We start from the raw sequence: 7,895 nt of genomic DNA on the forward strand, positions 1-7,895 counted from the left end.
ACGCATGAAAACGCAGCGATGGTCGCAGAAGGCACAGGCACAACAAACAGCAACTGTGGTCTGAGGGGGAAGCAACACAGGGTGTAGGCCGTGCATGTTATGTTGTTTTATCTGGGATTCAGTAGCTTTACAGAGAAAACTAAAAGAGATCAGGACCAACTTCAGTACTGGAAATGAAATGATCAAGGAGATCTAAATACGCTGTGATAAAGTGATATCTCTGGCCTTGCAGATACGATTATTCACGCCGAAGTAAATTTGGCTCATTCAGACATTTGAATTTGCAGGAAAGAACACTGGATGGCTGAGATGGCGCATGATGAAATGCCTTCAGCTCCTCTTAGACTAGTTTTGTGAGTGTAAAGTACTGCGAAAGCCATCGCAAGGTCGACACTGCTCTGTAGTAATCCTGCAAAAAGCAGAGACTTACAGTACTTTCTAGACTCATTACACAAAAAGTAGAAGACGCTTTTCACGATTTTTTTCTGACACCAAGTTACTGAAGGCGGGATAATAACAACACGCACTTCTGTTCCTCAGCAACATTTTTCTTTCTGTCTGGCAAGTTTGAAAATAAGACATCACATGACAGGGCATCTTCCACCAGAGAGATGTTAAGTCAATCAGTCACGAGTGCAGCAGCTCCACCAGCAGACTGAGCAGCAAATGAGAAATCCCTGGTCTATTTAACCACTCTTAGGCCTGAACCTGTACTCGACTGTGGTTGGAAGAGCACAATTTAGTGTACCTTATTTCAGGGTGAGCCATTCGGTATCAGAACTACTTTACGGGGAATTGTCTATATATTATGTACAGTATATATTAAAAAACAAACAATGAAACTGAAAGGCAAATTTATTCCTGCGCACCTGTCCAGTTGATTCCAGTTATGGGCATCATATTACCCGAAGGCCTGAATGGAAATATTGTGGTTATTTATTTAGGCTGTTACGATAAACTATGTTTTTCCAGTTTACAAGCCGAGAAAAGAACCCAGTTCCACGGTGTCTTGATTCATTCTGACTCTGAGGAAGCTTTTTTTTTTTTTTTTTTTTTTTTACAGACCGTCTGCTGACTTCCTAACAAGGTGCTGTTGGTCATCTGTGCTTGACATGTCATTCGCTCTTCTTCGGCAGAGCACAAACTGAGTCAGAGGAGCGTTAGCGACGTCAGACTTCCTCTAAAATGCTTACATGATCGATTAATCTTGAGCTTCCCGCTGAGCCGCTGTAAACGATAGGATGTGTAAAGGTACTGCACAGACAGTCACGGTGGGTTTCCCAGTAACTCGCCTGCTCGAGGCTGTGGCTCCATGTACGAGAGGCTGAGTCCTTGGCAGCGGTCAGAGGTTCTACTCCAACTCGTTGCCCTTTGCTGCGTGTCAGCCCCCTGCGCTAGCAAATACAAGAAGTGTGCAAACCTTTATGTGGTCCTTCAGAGTTTGGCCTGAGACGAGCAGCTGTCATAGGCAAGCAGCTAGACAAGCATCTAATATTTTGAGGCTTTGGAGACTATTTACACATCACAAGGCAGGTCACATCCACTCTGGTTTAATTCTGTAAACTTTTCCCCAAACACTTAATATATCCAACATCTTTGCAGCTCTTTATTGAAGTTGATTACCTTATCCTTCAATGTCGGCCTGTAAATATTGTGCTTCTGATTGATCATTTAGTCCAACAGTTGTCTTTCGAGGCAAAAACCTGTAAAATGTGACTACTGAAAACACAATTTTCAGAGTTTAATAAAGAGCTTCACTTGGAATTGTGTTGAATAAACACAGTTATGCTTACAGCACTAAAATTTGCACCTGTCAACAGAAAAAAAGTGTCTTAATCTCAGCTGCTTTGACAGTGATTTAGCACACTCCACGGTGATGAGCACTGCGGTGGTGCAAAGGCTCGAGGCTGTGATAAAAGCACAGCAAATTAATTGAAACTGACATAAACATTGTGAAAAAAAATGCCCAAATTCAGCTGTCGAGGAAATGCAGAAAACATTGAACGGTACTACGAAACATAAACCTTGCCTGGGATTTCGCATGAATAATGGTTATACAACACATGCTGACACACAGGTGCTCCATATCTGGTCACTGCGCCGTGTTCAGTGGATTCATGTCATGTTTTGGCCCCTGTGTGTTAACAGGGATGTGCAGCCAGTCAAGTCTGCTCCCACTCGATAAAGTAAAGTCCTTATGTAATTACAGAGCAGACAGAGAGAGAGGAAATGCATCCGCTCCTGATGTAAACAGATCTGACTCATGAACTTGTCCCCCAGCAGTAATCACATCAGTAATTTGATTTCTTTTGCACCTTCGGCCAAACCTCCAGACTCTGAATATAAATACGTCTCTGCGGTCCGTGCCGGGAACAGATCTCCTGGAGGTTTTTGATAGGTACCGCGTTCTCCCATCTTTGTTTTTGTGTAACAACTGTTTATCCTCAGGGTGGCTGCTGCTCATTTACGCCTCACATTTAGCTGCAGCAAATACACCCGACTCATTAGCGCTTAATTAGTTATGGAGCACACGGCAGATATTGAGATAAGATATGAGGAGTTTAATTTCCAGAATGTAATTGCTGCTTTTGAAAAAAGGGACAGAGAGACAAGTGGTACAAAAACAAATCCCGACAGCTTGAACATGTGATAAATAGTTTGACTTACTATCTTTGACAAAGTCATTAAAGTTCTACAGAAACTCTGAATTGTTCTTCTTCGTTTGTAATGAATACACAGAGCTCTGAATTTCTGGCTCATTTTTGAGAGGGTTGTTCTTGAATCCAGCCATCCATGCAGCTGGGATTTCTAAAGATGTGGGTCCCTCTGAGGGTGGCAAAATACTCAAGGTGGAAAGTTTCCATTGGAATTGATTGAAATTTACTGGAAATAACTGGAATAAAATGGAAATACAGGGGTTATTTGCTCAGGCTGTATTGACCATATTACAAGTACATAGAAACAACAGTAGTATTGGTTGTAATGTGTGCTGCACATGATGTGAGAACATGCCGTAGGACCTGTGCTTTTACAGGCTCACAGATATATAAATACATGTTCCTTTTTGGTTGTAATTAACATACAGGTTTCTGAATCTCTGGATCATTTCAAATAAGTATGTGATTTCCAGGAGATGTGGGTCCCACCTAGGGTTGCACATTTCTGAGAATACTCAAGATACAAACTTTCTATGGGAAGTAAGGAGAATTTACTGGAATTAACCAGAAATATTTGGAGTGAAACAGAAAAACATGGGTTATTTGCTCAGGCTGTGTTCACCATATTATAAGTGCACAGAAACAACAGTAGTGTTGGGAGTAATATCTGCTGCACATGATGTGAAAAAAACATGCTGTAAGGCTTAGAATGGATTTTAGACACAAAAAATGTGTAAATATGTGGTTATTGTTGTTTGTCACTAATACAAACAGAGTTCACACATCGCGTCTGTGATACTGTTCAGGACTGCTGTGTCTTAATGTAAGCTCTGACTATGGGCCTGCTGATCTGAGTTTGAATCCGAGTTAGTTAATCATCACCTCTGCTGGGAGCCAGGTCATTTCATGGTTGGCTTGCTGGTGCCGCATCTGTTAGGAAGTTTGTTCTGAAAGGAATTGCGCGAAACAACACCAAAAGCAGCGAGGAAAACGGGCCGAGTGAGGTCTCTGTCTCTCCGAGCACAATAGCCATTCCATGTGTGAAGCTGTGCATCTCAGCGAGCGGCCAGGACTTCAAGGATCCACTGCAGTAATAGGCACGATAATTGGGAGTTACCAGTGAGGCAGAGACGACGTCTCCTCTGGTGGGGTTTTTTTTTTTTTTTTGCATTTCAACAAAAAGAACCTGACAAGATTCGCTTTGCAACTTTGCAAGTGCTATACTTGGTCTCCCTGGTGCTGTTTCCTTGAACTTGTGAAAATCCCTCAGAGTATTTTACGGATAATATGCATGGGGGAAATTAAGAGGATATTTTTAATGAGATTCAAGAGGTATGCAGACATATCTGGAGGCGGTCTGAAATGAGAGGCGAAGACAATTACAATACATCCCAGAGTGGTACTATTGGCAGATGTGGGTACGAATCCCCCTGGTCCCCTTCAGTTGATGATGAGGGAAACTAGTGCTCTCGACACTGGGGGATTATGTCCAACAAATGACCTTGGCTGCGTGTCAACCTCTCTCTTTCTCTGTTACCGCTCAAGGTTTACAGTTTGAACGACCGCTGGCTTTCGTTTCTTTCTGGGCTTCTTCTGGTGAACTCTGCGTTGTCTTCTTTCCAGACGATCACAGATCTATAAACCCATTTTCATCATCAGATCTGTGCCACAACCTAATTTTTTAAATTTTTTTTTAGCTAATCTCAGTCAACCAGCCTCTGGATGGCAACTCAAACTAGGGTCCTTGTCTTCTTGCCAGAGCCAGGCTTATCTGAGTAATAACTGCCTCACTTGCTCTCTCCGTGTCTGATTCTATGGCTGCAGATGGCTACAACCGCTAAGCCTGAGATAATGCATATGTGTAACATGCACTGAGAGGGAGAGGAGAGGAGAGGAGAGGAGAGGGGAGGAGAGGAGAGGAGAGGAGAGGAGAGGGGAGGAGAGGAGAGGGGAGGAGAGCTTGTCTGGCTGCGGATTGAACCGAGAGGGAATGTCGCTTTTAGAGTCACATGACCTCTTCCAGTAGAGTCTCGGTTGATCCTACAGGCTATGGTTATTAGTGCAATCCTGCTCTCAGGGCAAAAATGAATGGTGGAGTGTTATTAGGGCATGCAAATGGCTCCATGCAATTAAGGCCCGAGAACAGCTGGAATGAAGTTTTGTGTCTGAAAGGTGAAAGCACAAATGAGGTTTTTTTTTATTTTTTTATTTTTTATTTCCTCTCCCCCACACACACACTTTATCATTTTGCAGCCCGATTAACGAAAATGTACAGGATTACGAACCCTTTAAAGCTTAGATGTTTATTTCAGTGTCACATTAAGTTCATCATGCTTACATTTAACAATAATAATAGTAGCAGCTAAATTGAAGAAAAAAAAAAAAAGCCGCTCCCTGCTGTTAAATAACAGTGAAATGCATCCCTGAGCATTACAACACAACTTTTGACTCGTTTTATCCTCAAACTCGTCCAGCTGTTGTCCATCTGTGGTGCTGAGCGCGTGCAGCAGTAAGGCGCTGTTAGCGTGCCTGTTTGGATCACAGCTCGGAGGACGGCTCAGCGCCTGGAGGCCACCGTACAGCGGCGGCGGCGCTGCAGTGCGCGCAGTGGGCGTGCGCACGCCCCGGAGTGATGCTGCGCGCCCCCGCCTCCCTCTCCCTCCCCGTGTGTGTTCGTGAGTGCGTGCGTGCGTGTGTGTCGGTGAACTGGTGGGAGAGGAGAGGACCAGCGAGTGGAGCAGCAGAGGAGGCAAGTGCGAGAGGCTCGGGCGCTGAGCGGGACGCCGCGTAAATAAACGGCATCGAGACCGAGGATCCAGGGCAGGCTTCGCGTTTTCGCACCGCCGAGGGAGGAAGATAAGGTGAGCGAAGCGATACCATTCGTGATAAACACGTGTCGTGTAGCTTTCCAGTTCTGAGCCAGGAGTTTAGAGAAGCAGCAGCAGCAGCACTGAGTTGGATGCTGTAAATGCTGCCAGGGAGAGCGCTACTATCTTCTTCACAGCTTTTTTCCCCCCCCTCATGAGCGCAAAGACACGGGGGTTGTTTTTTTTAATCCAGTGCTCTAAAAATACACGTTGACGTGCGTTAGCCCGGAGCTGTGGTCATCAGGGACAGCAGGTGCAGGTGCACATATTCCTGTCAAACCAAGGCTGGACACAGAAGATGCTTTTAAAGATGCTGAGAGAAATCATTGTCACTTCTTGTCTTGCGCCCTGAACCTTTGGTTGTGTATCTGTCATCCGCTCCATGATGCTCTCATCACACACAGATAGATGGATGGATGGATCTACTGTATGTGACAGTTGTTTTTTTTCTTTTCTTCTGTGTTGATGAAAGAGCTGTCCTCTTTAACCAAAATCCCTCATGTCCTAAGCTGATTTGCTCCCCACATGTTTAATTCCCCTCATATTCATTTCACAACTCTGTCTCGTTTTGACTGACCGCTCAGTTTGTTCACTCCTATTTCCCCTTCATCACACTCAATCTGATTAAGAAAGCCCCCATGAGATCCGGTCACATCCCATGCCATTTATTATACAAGCCAAACAATTCCTTTACTGAAAAGAAAAAAAAAAACCACATTCCCACCCAAATCCTCTGCTTACTCCCCCCTCCACCCTCCTTCTGCTGTCTCCTCTTGGTCAAAGCTTCGGTCGGGGGGGACGACGACGACTCACCATCATGCAACAACACCCCCCTCCCTTTGCCTCCTCTCTGCTCTCTTCCTCCACTCATCCCCAGACACTCTCACTCACTCACACACACGCAGACAAACAAACACACACATGCACACACACACTTTCGCTGCCTGGCCAGATCGCCAAATTAATACAATGCTAATGACCCCTGCTTTTATTGTCTCGATCTCTTGTTCCTACCCTTACTCTGAAAGGGCTGACACACTTTCTAGTAATGTTTATTCACTCCGGGCAGACTATTGTTAATCTGTTTAAGAAGATAACAATATCCCTCTATCCCTGCCTTATGTCTGGTTTGCATTGATTCAGGAGCAGGCGGCAAAATGTGCGATACCGCCTCGCACATCCCCGAGTGCTTGTGAGCCTCTCGGTGGCCCCCTCAGTCATATCTTCATCACGTAAAGTCAGGATGGTTTCTTAAGCCCGCAGAGCCACTGCTCCTCGGCTACTTGAGCTCCACTGACAAGACATTTCTAGCTCATTTGACCAATGTGGAGGAATCGGGACAAGATACTGACCTACATTGTGCTGCCATTTTTGCTTTCACCCTGAGTACAAACGGCACTAGGCGGGGAGATTTGCATAACTAAGGGATTATCATGACACACGTTGGCCGGAGTTATTGTGAGAGCACCAGTCAGTCACTCGGCTGACCTAAAACTAATGGCGGGCAGTTCTGCCGCTGCGGGGGCTATGGGAAAAGCTTGGGTGTTGGAGGGAAAATGCCACTAATTTCACTGCGTGGGCCGCCGAAACACGCAGACTATTTTGCGAGAAGTGGTCAACGCTCCTTCTGTAAGCGTCCGTCTGTGGCATTGTGAACTCCGCCAACCGCAGGAGGACAAAGTGTCTCACAGAGAGAAAGAGTTGCTCTGTGGCACTTGTGGCGATGTTGATGACATCATTTCTGAGAGGAACTGATCTGAACCTGAGAGGCTTGCGCTCGGTGATTCATTTCACCAAGGACACACTTCGTTTGTGTCGCACAAATGTTGTTTTATGTATTCAAAGATGGAAAATATGAAGAGGACCCCAGTGAACTGCAGCTGAAGTCAGAGCAGGAGACTTTTATAGTGAATAGACCTGATTCTGTTAGACATGTATAAAGAAGACATACTAAGACCTCTGGATTGTATGCATTGAAAGGTGCAATCCTTTGGACCGTTCAATGCATGCAGTCGATGTGTCAAAGGTTATGTCTGGTTAATAAGTTATACAAAAATCACAGGACAGGTTTCCATGAAACTTGGACGGAGGATATCATTTTATGTGGATCCAAGAATTGTCTGGATTCTTTCTCGCTTTCTTAAAGGTTGAGAACTGTTTTTCAGTAATGTATGGATCTGGATGACAAAAATCAGGTGCATTTAGGTGGCTGGTGATGTGGATCCAAATCAAAACCCAGATCAGGCTGACTCAAACATGTTTTATTTTATATTGGATTAAGCCTGATTGTATTAAAGGGGATTGTTGGGCCTTGGTGGAGTTTTGCACTCTGCTGAGTGCCATTCTAGTAACAACTTGAGTCATACATTTG

The sequence above is a fragment of the Acanthopagrus latus genome, chromosome 8, assembly GCF_904848185.1.
Source record: "Acanthopagrus latus isolate v.2019 chromosome 8, fAcaLat1.1, whole genome shotgun sequence".
In the NCBI taxonomy this organism is placed as follows: Eukaryota; Metazoa; Chordata; class Actinopteri; order Spariformes; family Sparidae; genus Acanthopagrus; species Acanthopagrus latus.